Source organism: Rhyacophila brunnea, unplaced genomic scaffold (genome assembly GCF_057557595.1).
Source record: "Rhyacophila brunnea isolate RB1 unplaced genomic scaffold, BYU_Rbru_1.0 scaffold_4, whole genome shotgun sequence".
Classification (NCBI taxonomy): Eukaryota; Metazoa; Arthropoda; class Insecta; order Trichoptera; family Rhyacophilidae; genus Rhyacophila; species Rhyacophila brunnea.
Window position 1 is genome coordinate 9,334,510 of NW_028233068.1, and position 23,987 is coordinate 9,358,496.

The 23,987-nt window shown below is 33.8% G+C and overlaps 2 protein-coding genes across 2 annotated transcripts in view; both read left to right on the forward strand.

The window, feature by feature from the left end:
- LOC147066824 (polyprenol dehydrogenase-like) overlaps positions 1-23,987 on the forward strand; it is a 656,880-nt gene that overhangs the window by 236,848 nt on the left and 396,045 nt on the right. The gene's annotated exons all lie outside the window — the stretch shown is intronic.
- LOC147066827 (A-type potassium channel modulatory protein KCNIP1) overlaps positions 1-23,987 on the forward strand; it is a 136,312-nt gene that overhangs the window by 5,917 nt on the left and 106,408 nt on the right. The gene's annotated exons all lie outside the window — the stretch shown is intronic.

The window sequence follows — 23,987 nt, forward strand, 5'->3', positions numbered from 1 at the left end:
TAACTTATGTACTGGCAGTAGCGGCTGTACGAATTTATAGGTGGCGGGGTTTAGCTATTAATTATTAAATATACCTACCTACTTCCTCATATTATGCATTATGGATCAAACTATTCAATATAATAAGATGTTTTGTATTAATCGGTAATTTTATATCTGAGCCACTACTCAATCACATCTAGCAAGCTATTTTTACTCACTTCGGGGTTATTCGAATTGCTCCCTAGTCGGCGCGTATTAACGCTAATGTATTCGAATTATTTGTAGAACGAGATATACCGTGGAGATGGGATGGTTCAGAATCATCTCGGTCAGCGAGAAACAGACGCCATAACTGTCTTAATTTGTATATAGGTACTAACTATTTTATTGTCCGGATATCCGATATTATATTATTACATAATTTACAACAATTGCTTTATTTTATAGTCATAATAAATATTTCTACGAGTTGAGATGTATAGAATAAATTATGATTTAACCATACAATTAAGTATGTAGTTAGGTACATTATGTCCAATAATAAACATAATTAGACGTGGATTTTTGACATAATATGAATGTGGGGATGATCCCTACAAACACCTAAGGTAGAGCCGCCCCTGTGTACTGGTAATAACAGTTATTACGATACACGATGGCCACGCGGCTTACGCGTCGGCTTATAATTTCGTGGGAATCTGGTTAGAATCCTGGGTCTGGCAAATATACCTACAAATTGTTTTTCAATTTGTGTTTGGTTGTGGTGTTATGAATCTAATAGTTTAAGCAAATGGCTAACATTTATTTCTCTAAAAAAAAAAAATTTGTTAAATCAAACCTTCACTCTGTGGAGGCCCATAATATGATCCTATTATGATCGGACATGGTCAAAAGAAGAAAAAAAGAAGAAATGTAATGGTTTTGAAGCAAAGTTATTTTTTACCACGTTTTTATTACCTCGTATTCTCGTTTGTCCGGTACAGATTTTTTCTTGTGTGTCCAGTACAATTTTTTTCTTGTTTGTCCAAAATTTGTATTGGACGATTGAAGATTTTTAACTTACTTCCCGACTAGTTAGACATTTGAAACTTTTAGAATATATCAGAACACGACGACAATGTATTCTTTTAATACTGTTGAGTGTTGGCCATCTTTACAATCTTGACAATCAACGGGAACCAATAAGTGGTCAACATTATTTGTACAATTACATCCGCTATCAAAACTTATAAAGTAACAAATATGTGTCAAATAAAACAAAATACTCTGTAATCATTTATTTATGGATACACCTACACTTTTATGGATGCAAAGTGATAGCTACATTATAAAGGATGCGGTGCCTCTGGGTAGGGTTTTCAAAACCGGTATTAGATTATTTATCGATACCGAAATACCGGTATTTTCGGTATTAAGAAAGCATACACGTTTATGTTTTTCGAAAATGAATTAATTATTATTTGTTTATTACTACTATTATATTGTATAATTATATTAAATTTAGTGTATAAAAATAAATATACCTATAGAATTAAAATGTTTCCAAAAGAAAACATATTCTATAACTACTATTGATCCAACGTCGATAGTAGGTATATCCAACAAAATAAATGTTAAATTTTAAGAGAGATTTTCCTTTACTCGGACTTATCTATAAATATGAATAATTATCAACATTAAAAATGTAGGTAGGTAGGTACTTTAGGCTGCTATTCATAGTGTCTTAAATATATTCTAATAGCTACAATTATTCATAGGTACTTTTTTTTCTATAATATGTTTTACTGATACAGGTATTAATACCGGTATTCAATAATAAATACCGAAATACCGGTATTGATATATTTATTCAAAATTACAATCCCTACCTCACTACACTACTAATATACTAATATACCACTCCTTCCTTAATTTATCGTCCCTTTCGGATGTTCCAACCGTAAACAGCACATGTCTTGATTCCCACACGGCACGTCACTGTCCTTACGAATTAAATGAGCAAGACAGGGCTCCGCTGAAGGAATTTCGTAATATTGTTATTTATAGCTATCGTTGACCCTCCTCAAATGCAAATCAATCCCGCATTTCTACAATCAAAGTCAGTCTACTGCTGGATGAATAAGATTGCTAGGTCAGTCCTTCCACTCGTCTCGGTCCTTCGCTCTTCGTTTGTACGCGTTTCCATCAAACTAATACTAACTAAGAGATTGAATATTATATAGTTCATAAATGTCCCGCCAGTTTCGGCTATTTTCCGTGCGTTTGAAAGTGTTGGTGAGTTAAGGCTATACCTCAGCTGAGGCATGGTCTAAAAAAAGATCGTGACTAGGCGATGCGCGTATTGTGCAAATGACGCGAGCCGAACGAAATGTAATTTGTCATAAAAAATCAACATGCGTCCTTTTTATGTTATTTTTATTATTATATTCGTAATAATAATAGTATATTCATTGACATGACTTCTTTTTCAAGTAAATGCGGAACGTTTTTTAGTCATCTTTACACGATTTAAGAATATATTCTCCCGACGTCATCACAAAACAAATTGACGTGCAAACTCGTCGACGAAATTTCGTGCCACACAGTGTTGCCATCTTTTCAAAGTGGGATTATAGTACAGAGCCTCCTAAATTGTAGTATTTGGAGTAAAAATATAGTACGCGTTGTCATCTATTGAAAATGTATAGGTTTTTTGTTTCTCAGAAAAAAAATGGTGGAGAATTTGAGAAACTCCGAGACCCCTTTTTATTTAGGTACCTCTTCTGAGGGAATGGGACGATTTGGCACCGCGAACTGGCCTCCGCCGATTGGCCTCCGGTAATTGGCCGCCGGTACAATCGGACGCCGGCCCAATTGGACGCCGACCCAATTCGACGCCGACCCAACTGGCCTCCGGGAGATTGGACGCCGCACAGTTGAATTAAATGCGCAAAGGAATAGACGTACGTTACGATTTGTTGGAGTAAATAAGCAAGTCAGTTTAATATGCTTCTATCTTCTCAGTAGGTGTATCTTATACATTTCGCGCTTGACACATTTTTAATATAGATTGAGAAAAATTATTATGCCTGATGATGTTTATTAAAAGAAAATAATTCTTCCCTCGCTAAAGCTTAAAGATGTGCATAATCAATTAATTTATTGTCTATACATGGGTACTTATTTATATTTACAACAAATATTTAAAATAATAATAGATGTTAGAATGAAAATTACATTATATTTCAGCGTTTTATCGACTTAATATTATAATAAAGCTTAAATATGTATATTAATATGCATAAATGCGTATTTTAAGATAGTATGAAATTACAAACAAAATATTAAGTAAGTTATCTGCTAAGTATAAATGTTTCAGTAGTTTGATTGATAAACTACTTAGGTACTGGATGCCGGATGAAATCCCGAAGGCCAAAATCCCGAATGCTGAAATCGCGAATGGCCGAAATCCCGAAAAATGAAAAAATACAAACATCAATAATTGCGCAATTTTTGCAAGAGAGACAAAAACCCATTTTTTGTGGAAATATAAAAAATGTAAAATACAAACATCAATAGTTGCGCAATCGTGAGCGCAATTTTTGTAAGAGAGACAAATCCCATTTTTTCGGAAAATGGGTTTTTCTGATTGCGCAATTTTTTTCAGGAGAGACCATTTTGTAGAACGAATGGATTTTGTGCATCTTACAAAAATTGCGCAATTCACGATTGCGCAATTATTGGTGTTTGTATTTTACATTTTTTTTATATTTCCACAAAAAATGGGTTTTTGTGTCTCTTGCAAAAATTGCGCAATTATTGATGTTTGTATTTTTTTTATTTTTCGGGATTTCGGCCTTCGGGATTCCGGCCATTCGGGATTTCAGCGTTCGGGATTTCGATATTCGGGATTTCGGCTTTCGGGATTTAGGCTTTCGGGATTTCGGCCTTCGAGATTTCGTCCGGCACCCAGTACCTAAGTAGTTTATCAATCAAACTACTAAAACATTTATACTTAGCAGATAACTTACTTAATATTTTGTTTGTAATTTCATACTATCTTAAAATACGCATTTATGCATAATAATATACATGTTTAAGCTTTATTATAATATTAAGTCGATAAAACGCTGAAATATAATGTAATTTTCATTCTAACATCTAACATTATTTTAAATATTTGTTGTAAATATAAATAAGTACCCATGTATAGACAATAAATTAATTGATTATGCACATCTTTAAGCTTTAGCGAGGGAAGAATTATTTTCTTTTAATAAACATCATCAGGCATAATAATTTTTCTCAATCTATATTAAAAATGTGTCAAGCGCGAAATGTATAAGATACACCTACTGAGAAGATAGAAGCATATTAAACTGACTTGCTTATTTACTCCAACAAATCGTAACGTACGTCTATTCCTTTGCGCATTTAATTCAACTGTGCGGCGTCCAATCTCCCGGAGGCCAGTTGGGTCGGCGTCGAATTGGGTCGGCGTCCAATTGGGCCGGCGTCCGATTGTACCGGCGGCCAATTACCGGAGGCCAATCGGCGGAGGCCAGTTCGCGGTGCCAAATCGTCCTAGACCCCTCTTCTGACCAAAATTGCTTACCGATAAATTCATCAAATTTCATTTTAAACCAAAGTCAAGGGATTTTTTTACGTTTTTCGAGCATTTTTTTTCCCAAGTTCTACGAATTGCTTATATTGCGAAATTATAGTACTTTGCACCAATTTATCGAACGGAAATATCGAAATTTTAGTACTTTTTACATATTTTTTCCGATATTCAAAATTATAGTATTTTGGGCGTAGGTACTATACCTGTTTTATATCGTACATAGTACGCGGACCAAAATTATAGTACAATTACTATAATTATAGTACGCTTAGCAACACCGGTTCCACATACAGTTGGAAAATTATTTGCCGTTTCACTTATGTACGCTATTAACTTGTATGTATACAAAAATGGTTGATTCCATAGGCGTGCGGAGAAAACGCACCATTATTTTATTATTATAGACTACAATAGAAATAATTAGTGGATATTTCCATTTATGAAATGTATTTTATATAATCAATACTTACGCCAACGCCAAAAACATTATTGTTTAGTTATGATCAAATTCACAAAGTACAAAAGTATAAAAAAATATAAATAATATTACAGTTACACATTTATCCACGCAAGAAATGGTATCAAAACGATATTTTTTTGGCGGTAAATGAGGTGTGGAGATAGCATGGCCCCCACAAAGGGGGGACTGACAGGGCTCTAGCCTCGGGGCCCGGGCTCAGGAGGGGCCCGGCGTGGCGAGTCGACTAGATGAGTGATATAAACATACATCACAAACTCTCTCTAATAGTATAATGTTTTTAAAATTATGTGGTTGTACGACACAATTTTTAATTGTGTATCGATACTCGACAACTCCATAATTCAAATGGATGTATTAAAATATATAACAATACACTAAATATAAACATTAATTTTACCGCGTACACCGTTTGAAAAACGCTACTGTACAGCGTCACACTGCCATTATCTATAGCGATAGGTAGGGGGCCCGCCAAAAATCCTAGCCTAGCGGGCCCCCACCGCTTCAGGATGTGGGGGTCATGGGAGACAGTGTTGCCATCTTTTTGCAACCGAAGTATAGTACGCATTCCACGTAATTATAGTATTTCGGCAAAAATTAAAGTAGGTACGCGTGGTCACATGTTAAAAATGTATAGGATTTTTGCTTCTCACAAAAAAATAACGTAGAATTTGAGAAATTCCGAAACCCATTTTTATTTAGGTAGGTACCTCTTCTAACCAAAAACGCTTATCGACGAAATCAAGATATTTCATTTTAAACCAAAGTCAAGGGATTTTTTTACGAGTTTTTCGAGCATTTTTTCCAGGTTCTCCAAATTTTCATATATTGCAACATTATAGTACTTTACACCAATTTATAGTACGGAAATATCGAAATGTTATTACTTGTTAGGTATTTTTTCCAATGTTCAAAATTAAAGTATTTTGGGCGTACTATATCTGTTTTACAGTGACGTCCCGTGGGGATAGGCAGATTCAGCATCGCTTGGGGGCGGCAGTTACTCGAAGGGCGGCAAATCGAGGATAATCATTTGGTATACATAGACATAGCTAAAATTATTTTGTTTACATGTTGTATCTACCTACAATAATAGCATAGTAAAAATTGTGTGGAAATAATAAATCTGTGTATTGCTAAATGGTACAAACCAAATATGTCAGAATATCAACCATATAGATTCTATATATGGAACCTCAGTCTCTGATAATTTGAATATATTTATTCGCTTTTTTATATCTAAATTTAATTTTGTATGTTTTAGTGAAATAATAGGTATTTTGTTAGTAATGTTTATTTGATATTGGAGTCCTGAAAGGATGATAAAAAATACTGTATAAAAAATGGAGCGGCATTTTGGGTCTGCCTAGGGGCGGCATTTTGTCTAGGGACGTCACTGCTGTTTTATAACGTAAATAGTACGCAGACGAAAATTATAGTACAAAATATGCTATAATTATAGTACGGTTGGCAACACTTTGTGGAGAGATAAAGTCATTGTTGCTTGGATGTTGTGAGGGGAGAGTTTATTTATTACAGTTAGTAGGTACCTACAGCATATTTTATTTTCAAAAAAAACAATACCTATATAAATTTTGTTTATTTTATGACGTAGCACTTTCTACACCCCCCTCCTCCTTATACTCTCGTCACAACTCGTTATATTATAATATTATAGTAGACCCCCTTCGCACCATTAGGAGATGACGTCATATATGGACGACCCTCTATTGAATTTAGGTAGGTATTATTGTACCTTTCAGAAAACAGGAATTATGCCAACATAAACATCGAATTTAATATTTTATTTGCTTAGTCGTAGAATCGGGTAGGTTTTTTTCATTCAGAAGTCTTAGAAAAGTATTTTTTGTTATTAAACGGGGTTGGTTGTGCGTCATTTGGTAGGGGAGTTATTTTAAGTAAATAAAGCTATAAATTTTCTTTTTTTCCCTCTTATCAAAGGAATTCGTGAGATACCTATGTATATATCTATATTCATGTGTGTCTTTTGAAAGGATATACTTTCCCGTGTCCGAGAAAACATATTATACATGGCGACCCAGAAATAATGTTGTGATTATATTGCATTACAACAACAAAATTTAACAATCTTCATACGCTTCATTATAATATAAAAATAATTACAAGATAAAAAGAGCTTTTTATATACGACGTTTTTAAATTTTCTGTGGAATCATATAAACTAAACAATTCTATATATTAATAAAAACTTTTTATTGTACTTGATAGAAATACTGAATAAATATAGAATACTGAAATGTCATTTTGACATTTCATTTTGATTTCCATAGTAACGCACGTATATATTAATAATTTTGTTGCTAGGACCCCCTTAGCAACCAACAATAATAACTTTCAATACAAAACAGAATTAACTGAAAATTAATCCAATTCTGCTTAAAAATGGCTAAAAGTATTACAAGAATGCATTGTCGTTGTGTTCTGATATATTCTAAAAGTTTCAAATGTCTAGTTAGTTGGGAAGTTAGTTAAAAATCTTCAATGGTCCAATACAAATCTTGGACAAACAAATGTACTGGACACACAAGAAAAAATTAGTACTGGGCAAACAAGAATACGAGCTAATAAAAACGTGGTAATAAGGCGAGGATCTGCAACGATGATATTAGCTGGCGACGTATTTGGTGAGCCTGACGTCGTCAGATTTTCATACCCAACCCAATGTCTGCGATGGGGTAGCCACGTGACACGTATGGATGAACAGGCGCACCGACAAATCATCTTATTTTAAATGGTTCAGAAGAAAAACGGAATACGGGAAGATCACGACCATGCCAGCTTGATAGTATACAAAGAGACATGAAATAGCTAGGGCAGATTGGAGAAGAAAAATCCACCTTCATTTTAGTGTTTTAAATGCAGTTTTTTTAGAGCTTTAAATTTTGCCACATCGGGGATTTTAACAACTAAACGGCTGTATATTGGTTTGGATCAGGCATACCATAATACGAACAGAAATTAACAATATATTATATAATATTGGTACGCTGTTAAGTCTCTCAATTCTTTTATATGGTATGGAAGTATGGACGCTAAACCAAGAGATGTCATGGAGAGTTTTTAATTTATATTTTAACATATTGTGGACATTACAAATTCTAAGTTTAAGACGTTCACAACAAGACATGAAACATTTTTATAAAGAAAAAAAGTAATAAAAACGATAAAAATGATAATATAAAAAGAGAACATACAAAAGCAGTGAAAATACAATTATACATCTATAGAAGTTCAAAGAAGTACACCGAGATTGCTAGGGAGACTCTATTTTAAGAATTTATAAAATAGCGTCCACCTAAACCCACCCTCACGCAAGTGGAGTATATCAACACTCGAGGCAATTTGGTTGAACATAGTGAGAGTTGAAGTTTTTGATATGTGGCTGTATAGACGCATCCTAAAAATTCCTTGGACTGACCGGGTGACGAATGTTAAAGTTCTCAATCAAATGGGAAAGAACCGAGAAGTTATGTGTAGTATCAAAAACCAGGAAACTACAGTACCTCGGCCACATTATGAGAGGACAAAAGTACAGCATACCCCAACTTGTCATTTAAGGAAAAATCAACGGTAAGCGTAGCAGAGGACGACGCCGCATTTCGTGGCTTAAGAACCTCCGTGATTGATACGAGTGCAGCTCCACTGAACTGTTACGGGTAGCAGATGACAAATCTAAGATCGCCTTGATGGTAGCCGACTTCCGTTAGGGTATGGCACAATAAGAAGAAGAAGATATATCTACTTAATATTAACCTTGTACGAGTATGCAAAAGTAAAGCACACATGCAAAAAAAACTATGACATTTTTCATGATTAAAATAATGAAATACTTAGTTTTCCTGATCAGCCTGTACAATACAGTCAACGTCATAATCTAAATTTATGTAAGTTTCGGAAAATAGAGCGCCATATCTTCTTCAAAAATCTTTCTATGGTGAAATGGTCGGAAGTATTCACAAATAAGTATGGCGCCAGTCTGCTTCCGGGGAGTCTTCCTCGTTTATGCTGCAGAATGGTAACTATTATAGCCAAAGACGTAATCAGAATCAGCGCACCTTACCACACCATTGCTGTATGGAGGTCAATTAAAACTTTTATGGGTGAATTGGATCTGGATACGATAGCAGTGGCGAGTGCACAGAGGCCATACATGGACTGAAACCGTATGCGGTTTAGCATTGCGTGTGCCATACTAAACTTATGATTTTCGTTCATGAAAATATATTTTTACTAAATTTGTAAGTGCAAGTGTATGGTATAAACGGGTACGATCAAATGCTTATAATATACTTTGTGGAAATATATTTCCATAACCAGAAAAGATAAGCTTAGTATTGTACACGGTTCGAAACCGCATACGGTTTCAGTCCATGGATGGCCTATAAACTTTGTCAGTAAAACGTATTTGTCTTCATTAAACTAAGACTACAGTGTGTATAGTGTTTATTAAGGCTATACCTCAGCTGGGGCACGGTCTAAAACGATCGTGACTACGCGACGCGAAGATTGTGCAAACGACGCCTGCAGAACAAAAAAAAATTTGTGATAAAAATTCAACATGCGTCCATTTAATGTTCTGTTTATTGTTCCATTAGTAACAATAATAATATATTCATTGACATGTTTTCTTTTTCAAGTAAATGGGTAACGTTTTTTAGTCATCTTTACACGATTTAAGAATTAATACCCCCGTCACCATCACGAAACAATTTGACGTGTTCACAGCTCGACTTTCGCTCTCCGATTGCCAGCGAGTCCAAAATTTCGTCGCACCTATAGTTAAAAATTATTTGCCGTTTCACTGAAGTATGCTCTTAACAAGTGTATAAGTTATTGTTTAACGCATGAGAGTCCAAACTTTTGATTTCGCTGGGCCACATTGAGTGAAGAGAAATTCTCTTAAACAACAGCTTTTTAAAAATAAAATGGACGTTTTTTTATGAACCTATTATTATAATATGTTTAATGTGTCACCCCCGTGTAACGCATGACCTGCCTACCCCCATGGGACGCCACTGCCTACGGTATTGTCGAGCAGAAAGTACTTCAGTTTTTTTTGCGAAGTCTTAGCTAGCTGAATTTATAATCTATGGCATTTGTGAACTCCTATAATATATTTAAATTCAAACGTCACGAATCTTGATTTACTTCGTACTGCGGTGACAAAATTGGGCTTTATGGGCCCATATGGAATATGGGGTAGGTATGAGCCATAAGTGCTACATGGCTACGGGGCTGACAGGGCTCTATCTAGCCTGGGGGCCCGTAGTTAGGGGGGATGTGGTTAGAGGGGCCTGGTGAGGGGGATCGGCCAGCTAAATGAGGTAAACAGACGACAAAAAGCGACTTGATAAAATGTCGCTATTCTCATTTACATGAATTTTTCGTACATATTTGTTTCATTTAATTCAAGTTAATATTCGTATACTTATTACACATTTCTCGCTTGGGGCATTAATGGCGTAAACTATAAACTATAATATTGTGATTGTTTGTAGTGATTTATATCATAATTCCAATGATTTTCTATACTACCTATAATAAAATGTAGTAAATATGTAATGAATTTGCATAAAATTTGACTCAGGGAACTCAGAAATAATGGAAACTGAAATATATAACGGGTAAGGCGATAGCAGGTATAGGTTAATCATTCTACAGTGGCACCATAGGTGATTCGCGCGTGTATTGAATTGCTTGCGACGGTGCCTATTTCAATGCTAGCAAACAATACCACTACAACTGCTAGCCGCATTTGCCGTACACATGGTGCCACTGTAAAACGATTTACTTATAACCGACTCAAGTAAGGAAGAACCCGGGTTAAACTTACACACGTGTCAAGAATACGTTTTTCGTCGAATACTGAAAACTGCTCTCGTTTTATGCATTTACGCTCATTTAATGTTGGTGCATTAGTGTATTACACACACTATTTCACGTGCATAATGCGTAGGTACTTCATTTTCGTAGGACACTCACACATTCGAAACCCTGCATCAATATGCGGCGTATTGAATATAGCCTATCGGTATTCTATTTATTGTCTGTTCTGTGATCGGACTCTACAACTGGTGCATATTTTAACTTTATTTAAAAATGTGCTTCTTTATCCGACCATGTATGATCCTAATAAGATCATAAATGAGCCTCCACTGAGTGAAGATTTTGTATTAACAGATTTTTTTTTTTTTTTTACGAAAAATGGATGTCAGCCACTTGCTCAATCTATTATGTCCATACTCTGACTTATACACAAATTGAAAAACAATATGCGTACTTATCAGACCCAGGATTCGAACCTGGGATCCACGACGTTATAGGCCGATGCTTAAACCGCGCGGCAATCGTGGATCTACCATAATAATATGTAGATAGGTATAACTCACATAATATATAAGAAGTTCCGCGAGATTTTTTTAAAATGTGTCAAGAGTTCCGCCAAGCAAAAATGGTTGGGAATCATTGTTAATCTGAAAAGGTATCACTAGGATGCTCAACAGTGGAAGACAATAACGAAGAACAGTCACAAATGAATAAATTGTACCTAGGTATTTATCAATAGAAACTCCACGACTTCCTTAATTATGTATGTGTATCATCCATTTAACCTAACCTAACCTTAAAAGTGTCAACAATAGTTTGATTAGTTGATAATACTGACAGCTGAAATGGCGGGTAAAGTTTTTCCATATGGCATTCACTTTTACGCTCCTCTCGCATTATACGGTTTTGACCGTACGGCAAAAATCGAACGGCAACATTCTTTTAGTGGCGTGAAGAAGAGCATGGCCCTTTTCACATTAGGCGGCCACAGACGGACAGTTCTCGTAACAGGTTGAACATGGCACAGACAATAACTGTTCAATAACTGTACGTTAGTGGCCACACCACAGATCAGTTTAACTACCCCATTTAAATCTGTCGAACTGTCAACAGACGTGCCCATATACGTACAGTTATCAAAGTGTCAAAAACTATGGAGGTTATGTTCGCGGAGATAATACACAGGGGTATTGTTTAAATTAGTTTTAGGTAGGGTATACTTGAACGATGATACACGAATAATTTACTTTGAATTTATTATGATTATAATTGTTTTTATTAGAAACAAATTGACATAAATACACACCTATGACGTTGGTAAAATAAATCATGATTTCGCTAGTGGATTGTGTATTTTATCGATTCACCGAAACAATATTATACACATTCGTGTAAATATAAAATATAATCTTTTCTTTTGAATAAATTATTCCCTTTAATGGACAGTATTAATTAAGTAAGAAAACGGTAATATTTATAAAGGTATTGATTTTATATACAATAAGCCACAAAATTATATTTACATCAATCATCAGTATAATAATTAATTACTATGATATTATTAAAATATATACTTAAATTTTATTTAGATTTAGCGACATTGTCATTCACAATTAGGTATATTAATTTATGTTGTGAACGTCTTAAATTAATAATTTGTAATATTCACTACATACAATAAATAAAATTAGTCTATATTTTCACAATAACTTAATATTTATAATGCTCTCTAAAATTTTAACATTTATATTATATTGTATAAAATAATATGTTTACATAAATAACTATTACTTTGTTTTACTCTCGTAAAAATAAATAAAATATAATATTTGCGATCTCCGCGTACATAATATTATTATATTTTTAATAATAAATGAATTTGTATTTTATAACAAGCAACACCAGCAGTAGTTGTATCGCGCGGTATATTCTACTTTACGTTACGGACATCTAATGTCACTCGAGAACTTTCGACTAGTTGAAATTCCAACAGTTTTACAAAAACACGGGAGTGGGGGGTCGCTGGCAGTTTGAACATGGCACACATCTGAAAGGTCGAAAAGTGTCCGTCTATGGGCGCAGCAGATTATCTACCAAAGATAACTGTATGGTTATTAACTGGCATGTTCAACCTGTTACGAGAACTGTCCGTCTGTGGCCGGCAATTACACGGCGACGGTTAAAAACCGAAACGACACCGTATAGCAGCCGCTTATTCCACTGAATTTACGGTACCTGGACGGCCACCGATGACTCAGTGGTGTACGTGACCTAATGCATGCTTTCGTGTGAAAAGAGCGTGAACTTCTTGCCGATTCGGATTTTTACCGTTCGATTTTTTTCCGTACGGTTAAAACTGTGTAGTGTGAAATAAGCGTTATTGCTATGTAGACAAAGGTGACTCCCAGCAATCTAGCCGTGTGTCGTTTTTTGAAAAAGCCATTTTTCTCAATGCTGTGAGCGATATTGACTAGTAAACAAATGCAGAATGTTGCTCTATGAACTAGGGCAACTAGGCTATCATACATACCAGTGGCGAAGGGTGGAGGTAGGCTGTGAAGATCGGCCATAAATGGTACACACTAAATTTTGTCAATCAAACGTGTTTGTTTTCATTGAAATAAGACTATAATTTACATATGGTGTTGGTTAGTTTTTAAAATTCAATTAAGCCCTACGAAAACCACGCCATAATAGATAATAATAAAAAAAAAAAACAATTATCTACAAAATATATAAAATCATACCTAACTTTGTATATTTTATAGATAGAATAATATTTTTTTATCTAGTACTTATAGTTTGGTTCAGATAGGGCTTAATGAGTTTAAAAAAAATAACCATCAATATGTGCAATATGTATTCTTAATCCAATGAAAACAAATAAGTATGAATGAAAAAATGTGCACAATTTTGTCGTATTGCCCCAAATATACCAAAACTAACCAATACCATCTGTAAATTGTGGTCTTAGTTCAATAAAATCAAATACGTATGACTAACAAAGTTTAAGGTGCACTATTTATTGGGGATCTTAACAGCCTACTTCCACCATTCGCTACTGATACATACATAGGTAACTAAAAAATATATATATATATTGTAGCAGTGACGTCCCGTGGGGGTAGGCAGATTGAGCGTCGCTTAGGAGCGGCAGTTACTCAAAGGGCGGCAAATCGAGGAGAATCATTAGGTAATATACAGAAATAGCTACCTAAACTTAATAATAACGAAAATATCTTTCCATTAAAAAAATCATCTCACTGCACAAAAAAATGTATTAATTAACATAAAAGGTTTAACATGACTGATTTTTTTTGTCGAGTTCGCAATGTCTAGTTTACTTCCGTTGCCCTTCGACGTCCATGGTGATACACAATACTGTATGAAAATTGGGGTGACATTTTGGCGCTGCCCAGGGGCGGCTTTTTGTCTAGGGACGTCACTGTATTGTAGCATTCAACGGTCTTCCAGTGGGCCCTTCAATTATTTGACCTGCCTCTTCTTCTTGGTCATATCTACACGATTTGATTGATTGCTTACTATTTCGATTTCAATACTTGTACATAGTATTTTATTGACAGGAAACAAACAACTATCAATAATCCGTGACAGAAACGATATAATAAAAAAAGAAGTGTGTATTATAAAATAATAATTTATCGCTGTTGTATTTTCTAAAAGTAAATAATAATGCTCACGTTATTTCTTTGTTGAAAATCCGCAAAAACATGGCAATAAACTGAAAAACAAGGCGAAACTCTTCGGCGGTATTTTGTTATTTCCACTTGTTTATTATTCTGTTTGCGATTCTTACTTTTGAGTTTTGGAACTCTTATAATGTAATATTTTTCTTTGACCCCCTTTTCCCAGCTATTTCAAGAGGATGAGGGTATTATATGAAATACTAAGCAAACTATAATAATAGTAGGTATATCTTCTCGTATCCAGAAATTTGTACGTAAACAGTTCACCGCAGGATTCTGGTTTTCAATGGATTAGATTGAGTTGTAATATAGATAGGAACGACTGACTATCAATTCATCGCGAAAAAAACAGATTCTTAAACGTTTTTTTATCCACAACCCCTTTTCATAAGCCAACATTTTTATGCGAATGCTGGTAATGTAAACGCAAGGTTAAATGTTATGGCATACTTCCATAAGTACCTCTATAATTCCTACCTCCTTAATCTAAGAAAACGTTCACAGAAAATCTGTATAGAAGGTATAGCTACATGTAAGTTGGACGTAAGCAGTTCATCGTGGGACACTTATTCGTGCGCCGCAGTACGTGAAACATGAGTTCGTGTAACATTTACTCAAATGATGAGTTCTTCGTTGAAAATTTCACCGAGGAGTATTTTTGTACGTATGCTACAACATGTGGAGATGTCTTTACTAGGTTAGGTTAGGCTAGAGTTAATCTAATTGGAACAGTACTATTTGCAAACTATCGCCGCATTTTGTAAGATACGTACAAATGTAATCCACGGTGAAATATTCAACGAAGAACTCGTCACTTGATAAAATGTTATACGAACTCATGTTTCACGTACTGCGGCGCACGAATACGTGTCCCACGATGAACTACATACGTACAACTTACATGTAACCATATCTGCTATACTGATTTTCTGTGAACGTTTACTTAGATTAGGGAGGCAGGAATTATAAATGGACTTATGGAAGTATGCCATAACATTTAACCTTGCGTTTACATTATCAGCATCGCATAAAAATATTGGCTTATGAAAAGGGTTGGGATAAAAAAAAAGTTTAAGAATCTGTTTTTTCGCGATGAATGAAGGGCTTGATAGTCAGTCGTTCCTATCTATATTACAACTTGATCTAATCCATTGAAAACCAGAATTCTGATTTAAAATGTATCACTGGCAATTAATTATGTCATTTCACAGTAAATTACATCAATGCAATTTCATATAATGTAATTAATTCTTATTATCAGCATTAAATCATTAGATTATACGCCCTCAGTGGCCGCGCGGCTTAAGCGTCGGACAATCACGCCGTGGGTCCCAGGTTCGAATCCTGGATCTGGCAAGTACACATTTTGTTTTTCAATTTGTGTGTGAGTCAGGGTATCGACCTAATAGGTTGAGCAAGTGGCTGACATCCATTTCTCGTAAAAAACAAAATCTGTTAATACAAACCTCTACTCTGTGGAGGCCCATATGATCCTATTAGGATCGGACATGCTCGAAAGAAAGAAAATCATTAGATATTCAAACATCCTATGAGTACCAATGTAAATATTTCAACAGCGATGACAGATATATTATCAGACAATGCAGTATTATTAGATTACTTAATATTCGCGTATTAATTAGTAGGATATATGCATTTTTTATGTTAAAATATTCTATACTGGTCAGAGTTCTCTAGAATCAGTGTTTGCCAACCTTTTTTTACTCCTGTGGGGCGGTGAAATTACGAAAAACATTTCGCGGAACGCTGACGCAAAATTAAAAACTATTATTTAGTATTCTGTTTATTAGTTTTTAAATCTTGTATTATAAATTATAACTATATGATATAATAATATAACAGTCTGATTGTGAATAAACAAAATCATACATACCATGAAAACTTTATTGTTAATTAATAGAAGTGATCAGAAGCCGATCTATATAATGTTTGAGACTTTCATGGTTGTTTTTTATCGTAATAGATTTTTGGGTTTCCACCGTGTGTACTTCTTCCTTCTTTCATCTCTTGATAATGGCCTCTGCAACGAGCCCGAAACGTCGAGGAAAGAAGGAAGAAGAACACACAGTGGAAACCAAAAAATCGCTTACGAGAAGCCGATCTGTAAATAAACTGTTAATAATAGTGTGAAATCTGCTGCTTCTTTAGTAGAATAGTTGGAAACCGTACCTTTAGTATTGTTTCGAAGAGAAAAAGCGCTGCATTGATAATATCGATTCGGTTTTTTTAATTTGCTTTTTTATTTTATTTTTATTACTGACATGGCCATACAAAATCTTCTCACATGAAAAAATCCAGACAATAATTTTATTTATTTTAGAAGTGATTTTAATGATATCCAAAACTGATGCAATGTGTGTATTTTATTATTACAACGTTTTTATTAGCTCGTATTCTTGTTTGCCCGGTGGTTGTTTATCCAGTACAAACCTTTTAGAATATATCAGAACACGATGCCAATGCATTATTTTAATACTTTTAGCCATCTTTAAGTAGAATTGAAATCATGTTCAGTTAATTCTGTTTTGTATGAAAAGTTATTTCGGATGTAATCCGTAATCCAATCCACTATTATTGGTTTCTAAGGGGGTGGTCCCAGCAACAAAATTATTAATATATACTTGCGTTATTATGGAAATCAAAATGACATTTCAGTATTCTATATTTGTTTGGTTGTTTGTTTGTTTTTATTTACTTCATATAATATTATCAAGTACAAGTTTGAGCATGTTGAGCGTAATAATTCAACAGAAAATTTAAAAACGTTGTATGTAAAAAGTTATTTTTATCTTGTTATTATTATGTAAATATGTATCTGAAAACAATAAAAAGAAAAAGTTAAAGATAAACCTACAATTTAAGAAAAATGTTATAAAATGTGAATTTGGTGGATATTTATTATTAAATTTAGTTTATTAAGTTTTCTGTTTTTTGTGATAGAGATTTTTGACTAATTCATAGTTTTAATATTTTTATATTCATTTTAAAAAACATCGATTTTTATAAAAATATAAATGTGTATAACTTGAAATCCTTTTTATTTATATCAAATCGATCTTCAATATTGGGACCATACCTAAATAAGAAAAATGTGATGCTGTGACACAAAGCGCCGAGGTGAAAGTGAATGATCTATAGGTACATATAGTATCTATACGTTCTTTAAAATCTTTTAGAGTAGATTATAATCTGAGTGATACTATTGTAATTGAATAATAATTATCATATTTTTGAACTTGGTTAAATTTAAATAACATAACCCTTCCAAAAAAAAACTGTATTGGTACGCCACAGTTTATAAAACCTCTCAAATAAACGGTATGAATTAACCAACATACATGCCATCAACATATCTCTTATGTACTGTAAGTATATCAAACGAATATTGATTTTAATAATAACTATGTAGCTGAACGTATATTAAGCACGCTATCAAACGTGCAATATATTGTCTGAAAGATGAAATATTTTACATGATTAAAAAAATTACAAGATAAAAAGAACTTTTTATGTACAACGTTTTTAAATTTTCTATTGAATAATATAAACTTGACTTGACCAGCTTAAACGATCAAAAAAAATTGTACTTGATAGAAATAATACTGAAATATCATTTTGACATTCATATTGATTTCCATAGTAACGCACGTATATATTAATAATTTAGTTGCTAGGACCCCAGACCCCTAGCAACCAATAATGGTGTCGAAATAACTTTTCATTTAAAACAGAATTAACTGAAAATTTATTCAATTCTACTTAAAGATGGCTAAAAGTATTTAAAAAATGCATTATTATCGTGTTCTGATATATTCTAAAAATTTTAAATGTCTAGCTAGTCGGGAAGTTAGTTAAAAATCGATTGCAAGATCTGTACCGAACAAAAAACCACCTGACAAATAAGAATACGAGCTAAGAAAAACGTTGTAAAATATAATTCGCGCATAAATAGGTATGTGACGGTGTGATCAGTGCTCTAAATGGAATAGTTTAGGAACCGGACCGCTCGATAATTCTACGGAAATATTAACGTACCTATCTAATTGTATGTGTATGTTATAAAAATAAGTATGTTAGATTTTTTATTAATGTTAGGTATACCTAACTCAGACTGTCAAATTAATATTTCCACGGGACGTAGCAATAATTTTGGGGATTTTATAAGCCGAACGGCGCTCTTGTGCGCTCCGGTCCATTTCGAGCCCTGCATATTTATAAAACTCTGATTGTCTGGACGGATTGTGGATATAGGTAGTCCAGATAGTCCAGATAATTATTAATCCGGAGAGAAACTGAAAATTACAGTAAAATTCGGATAAGCATTTTTCTACAAACTGGAATTGTATGGTGGTGAATGATATTTTACTAGCACAATATAATCAAGAAACTTAGAAAAAATGGGAACTGAAATACTTAACGTGTGTGGGGTACATAACAGGCAACCGATCTTGAGTGTGGAAGAATATGGGATAAACTTAAACACGTATCAAGAATACGCTTGTATTTTGTTCTGACAACTGCTCTCGGTTTATGCACTGACGCTTATTCAATATTGGTGTATTTGAATGTTAGAACACATACTATTGCACATCTATAATGCATGGCTTATTTTCATTGGACATGCACACATTCAAAACCCTGCGTCAAAATTTAGTTTACCTATTGGGGTAAGTATAGCCTACCGGAATTCTATTTATTAATTTGTTCTGTGAATATAATATTATGCCATACTTAATTTTTTCTCAAAGTTTAGAAGAAATTAAAAAAACGGATATACCTATTCATGTTCCTATGTCAACCCATACACCCAGGGAACTCAGAAATAATGGGAACTGAAATACACAACGGGTAAGGCGATAGCAGGTAATCGACTCGAGTAAGGAAGAATCCGGGTTAAACTTACACACGTGTTAAGAATACGTTTTACGTCGATACTAAAAACTGCTCTCGGTTTATGCATTTACGCTCATTTATTGTTGGTGTATTACACACACTATTGCACGTGCATAATGCGTGCTTCATTTTCGTAGGACACTCACACCTTCAAAAGCCTGCTTCACCATGCGGCGTATTGAATATTGCCTATCGGTATTCTATTTATTATCTGTTCTGTGCATACACCTTACCGTTAAACTGGAAACGGTTTTTCATCCACTATGTACATAATAATATATCCAGAGACTTATACACCAGTGATTCCCAACCGCCGGTCCGCAGATATTTTCTGCCGGTCGGTTAATTATTATGCACATTTTCCAAATTGCGGAGACTTTTTCGGCCATGTCAGTGCCCAGTGGTAAAAACGAAACATAGCAATGGTTGCGTTCGTGCAGCGTTTTGTCTTTCCAAAACAACACAGAAGACACGGTTATCTACTATTATAGAAAATATGTATCGGCAGATTTCGCAAATTTTTTTTTAGAAATCAGAGATTGGTTACTCAAAATTTCAGAAAACAATTTATTTACTGATCGGTGCCTGATTATTTCAATTTACCATACATTTTTATTGTTATATTTTTTTGTATTCGTAATCAGACTAGTATGTCTGTTATAATATATAATTGTACTATTAATTTAATAATAAATTGATTTAATAATACATTTTTTTTTAAATATTTATTTATAAAATATTTAGATAATTATGTGTTAGCGGTTTGCGATAGTATTTTTACTGGTAGGTAGGTATAATAAGGCTGGGAAACACTGATATACACGATACTTTGAAAAATCAGATGTATGTACGATCTATCTTAAGTTTTATCATCATAATCGTAGGATATATTGATTCATTTTGGATTTGGATAAAAAAAAAACAACTTTTTTTTGTTATACTTTTTTGATCTTTTTTCTCTGTTTTCAACCATTATACCTAATAACAATAATCTAGTTTTTAAAATACAACTATTCATTAATATAAACAATGTCTAAGCATAAAATTCAAAACTGAAAAACAAAACACAATCGTCCTCCTCCTACAGAGCAACTGATGTCCGACGGAACTGAAACGAAAATTCCAACCAGTATCTAGCTAATGTATTTCAATGGTGGCTCGCTGACGGCGAGACTGGAATCTTTCAGTTTTAAAAAGGTCGCGAAGAGACTCGAAATGTTAGTCGCGCGGTCTCTGAAGTTTCCAGTCACCGTAAAACAGTGGTACCAACATCATCAGATTCGGTGAAAAATCATATTTTCTTACCAAAATTGGTAGCACTGCGAACAAGTATCATGATATAAAAATCATTAACAACCCAAAACGTAAAAAGTACAAGATAAGCAAAATTTAAATAACCTAATTGTATTCGAGTAAACAGTCCTGTTTGACAGTTTGAGGTTATGTGATTATTATTTCAAGTGGATTCAGTAGCGCCGTATGCGAAGCATCACATTGGTCAGCTTATGAGTACCATCACCAACCAGTTCCGCCAGATTTCAGTTGCGCCGTGGGAGGAGAACCTACAAACTTATCTGAAGAATGGGATGATGGAGCCACTGTCGAAAACTACCCAATCAAGACTTGTAACTGGACAAAATCTGACATTTTCAAAATGGCGTCCTATGGTAGTTCGCTGTTCCATGTTTGGCCATTCTACAGATAAGTTTGCAAGTCTGTAAATATAAAATCTACCATAGATAATTGGACTATATCGGCCATAAATAGACTAACTAATAATAATATACCGAAGAAGTAGCCGTAATAAAATATCTTAAAAAACCTCTGTACTGAAAAATTTGTGGCTAATACGAAAAACGTTTTCAACTCTCTAAAATATATTTATACCTACACTTGTATAATTAATTGACGAGACTTATCTAAATAACACTCTATTTAGCTGTACCTACTTACATGAATTATTATACCGTTTAAAATAAATTGCCCTAAAAAATACCCTGCGATATCCCACCACATTAACCAACCCGCATTATGTCGGTCAATTATTACGAGTTTATTGGAAAACCGATATTTCAGCAATTAAAAGTTTGCGCATAGATAATCTTAGTGCATTACATTATTTATCTAGCTTACATTATGAACCAAGCAGTAGTGAAGAGTTGGTTGTAAACGGTAATTTCAACATTTACCTTTACTTGTAAAAACTAATTTAATTATGACAACGTTGCAGTAGCAAATGGTGATGTAGGCTGTTATTATCCGCCATGAATAGTGTACATTGAACTTTGTTAGTCATACGTATTTGTTTTTATTGAACTAAGACTATAATTTAAATATGGTGTTGGTTAGTTTTTAAAAGTCAATTATTAAGCTCTGCCTAAACCAAACCCCCAAAAGGTAATTCACTTCTCATTATTGCTGTATTCCTTGATGATCTAATCGTCTGAAAGCCTTCTTCACGGTTTCTGCGGCACACAAAGCTTAATGTCATTGGAAACCCGTGGAACATTGATTTGCTCCCACCATCTTCTAAAGAGCTCTTTCTCATCCCCTCCTACCTTCGAGCTGACCAAGTATCACAAAACTCTCCATTGCGTTCATCCGCTTATATGTGCATAATTCATTATTATACAACATACATTCTTCGCTATTATTATCATAAATCAGAATAATCGATTATTATCAGTGTTCCTCAACATCCATTTATATATAAAAGCTTCTCCAACTACTCTCATGTATCAGATGTTTGCCTTTGTTAAACTCATTTAGTTCGCAAATCTAATAGAGTTTCGATCGGCAGTTAAATTCGACATTAATGATACGTTTACGTTGACGTTACGTTCAAAGTCATTTGAAGTTACGCGAGTCATTTTTAGGTTAAACCACAAAGCATCAATCGATATTTCATTCGCTTGAAGCTCGTAGGTCACTTCTGCTCTTAAAGCATTTGTCCCTGCTCTCACGTGGTATAGTTTCCAATCCCGATATTCTGGAAAATTTGAATTTTTATGCATCCGTCAATTACATGCGTGGTCGCGCAGCGATGGACTATTTTGCGTGAAAGCTGTTTCCTCATGTCAGGCTCACCAGCCACCAATAGCGAGGGATGTGCAGCTGGTCAATGCACTCCCTAGAGATGTAGACATTTTTAGCGATGCATTATGTATTCTGTTTTTTAAATTCTATTTTAATGTTTAATTTGTATTTTTTTTGAATTATTGTTGTTTTTTTCTCTACTAAATTGATTTACCTGGACCACGTTTTTTAGCTCGTATTCTTGTTTGTCCGGTGGTTGTTTATCCAGTAGAAATCTTGCAATCGATTTTTAACTAACTTTCCGACTGGCTAGACATTTGAAACTTTTAGAATATATTAGAACACGGCGCCAATGCATTCTTTTAATACTTTTAGCCACCTGTAAGTAGAATTGAATTCATTTTCAGTTAATTCTGTTTTGTATGAAAAGTTATTTCGGAAGAAATCCGTAATCCAATCCACTATTATTGGTTGCTAAGAGGGTGGTCGTAGCAACTAAATTATTAAGATATACGTGCGTTACTATGGAAATCAAAATGACATTTCAGTATTCTATATTTGTTTGTTTGTTGCAAAATGGCAAAAAAATGATTTGTTGACAATCGTCTTATTTGTCCTAAATTATTAATACATAGAATTGTCAACTTTATATGATTCAACAGAAAATTTAAAAACGTGGCATATAAAAAGTTCTTTTTATCTTGTAATTATTATTCTAAATGTCACGTTGTGAACGTCTTGAATTAATAATTTGTCATGTGCTCAATGCGTCTTTTTTAAATAAATAAAAAAACAAAATAAATAAATAAATAAATAACATGCTTTTCCATCTAGGTAGGTATTACTAGCTACCAGTGGCGAAGACTCCATACTAGGCGATTATTTAAAGCCTACCTTCTTAAGGGGGGACATGCTCGTCGAAGGTCAAAATTGAGTTTTTATTGTATATTCAAACCATGATCCTGGACACTCCTTAAACGTTGTAGATGATCTATTTATATATTTTTGAAGCCTTATTATCCTGTATAGTTATTTTAAACATTTGATGACTGCATGAAGTATTTTTGTTACATAAAATAGTATTCTTTTAAACCTCTCGCTCTAATGTTTTAGAATATAGTCATATTTCGGTACATAACTGTGCAGTAGTGTTAAGATTTTTTACATTTATTAATTTTAAAACGCATTTATAAAACCATTAGCATAATTTATTACGAGATAATTTTTGTAAAATATTCACGATAAAAAATTATATTGATAATCTCTGTGATCCCAAATTTGACAAGAATAAGGCATTTTATTATTCAAAAAATCGGCAAGATTAACACATTTCAAGATGATTCTAAAGATACTGATTATAAGCTATGTCTTTGACCATTCAAGTGTGATAAACATC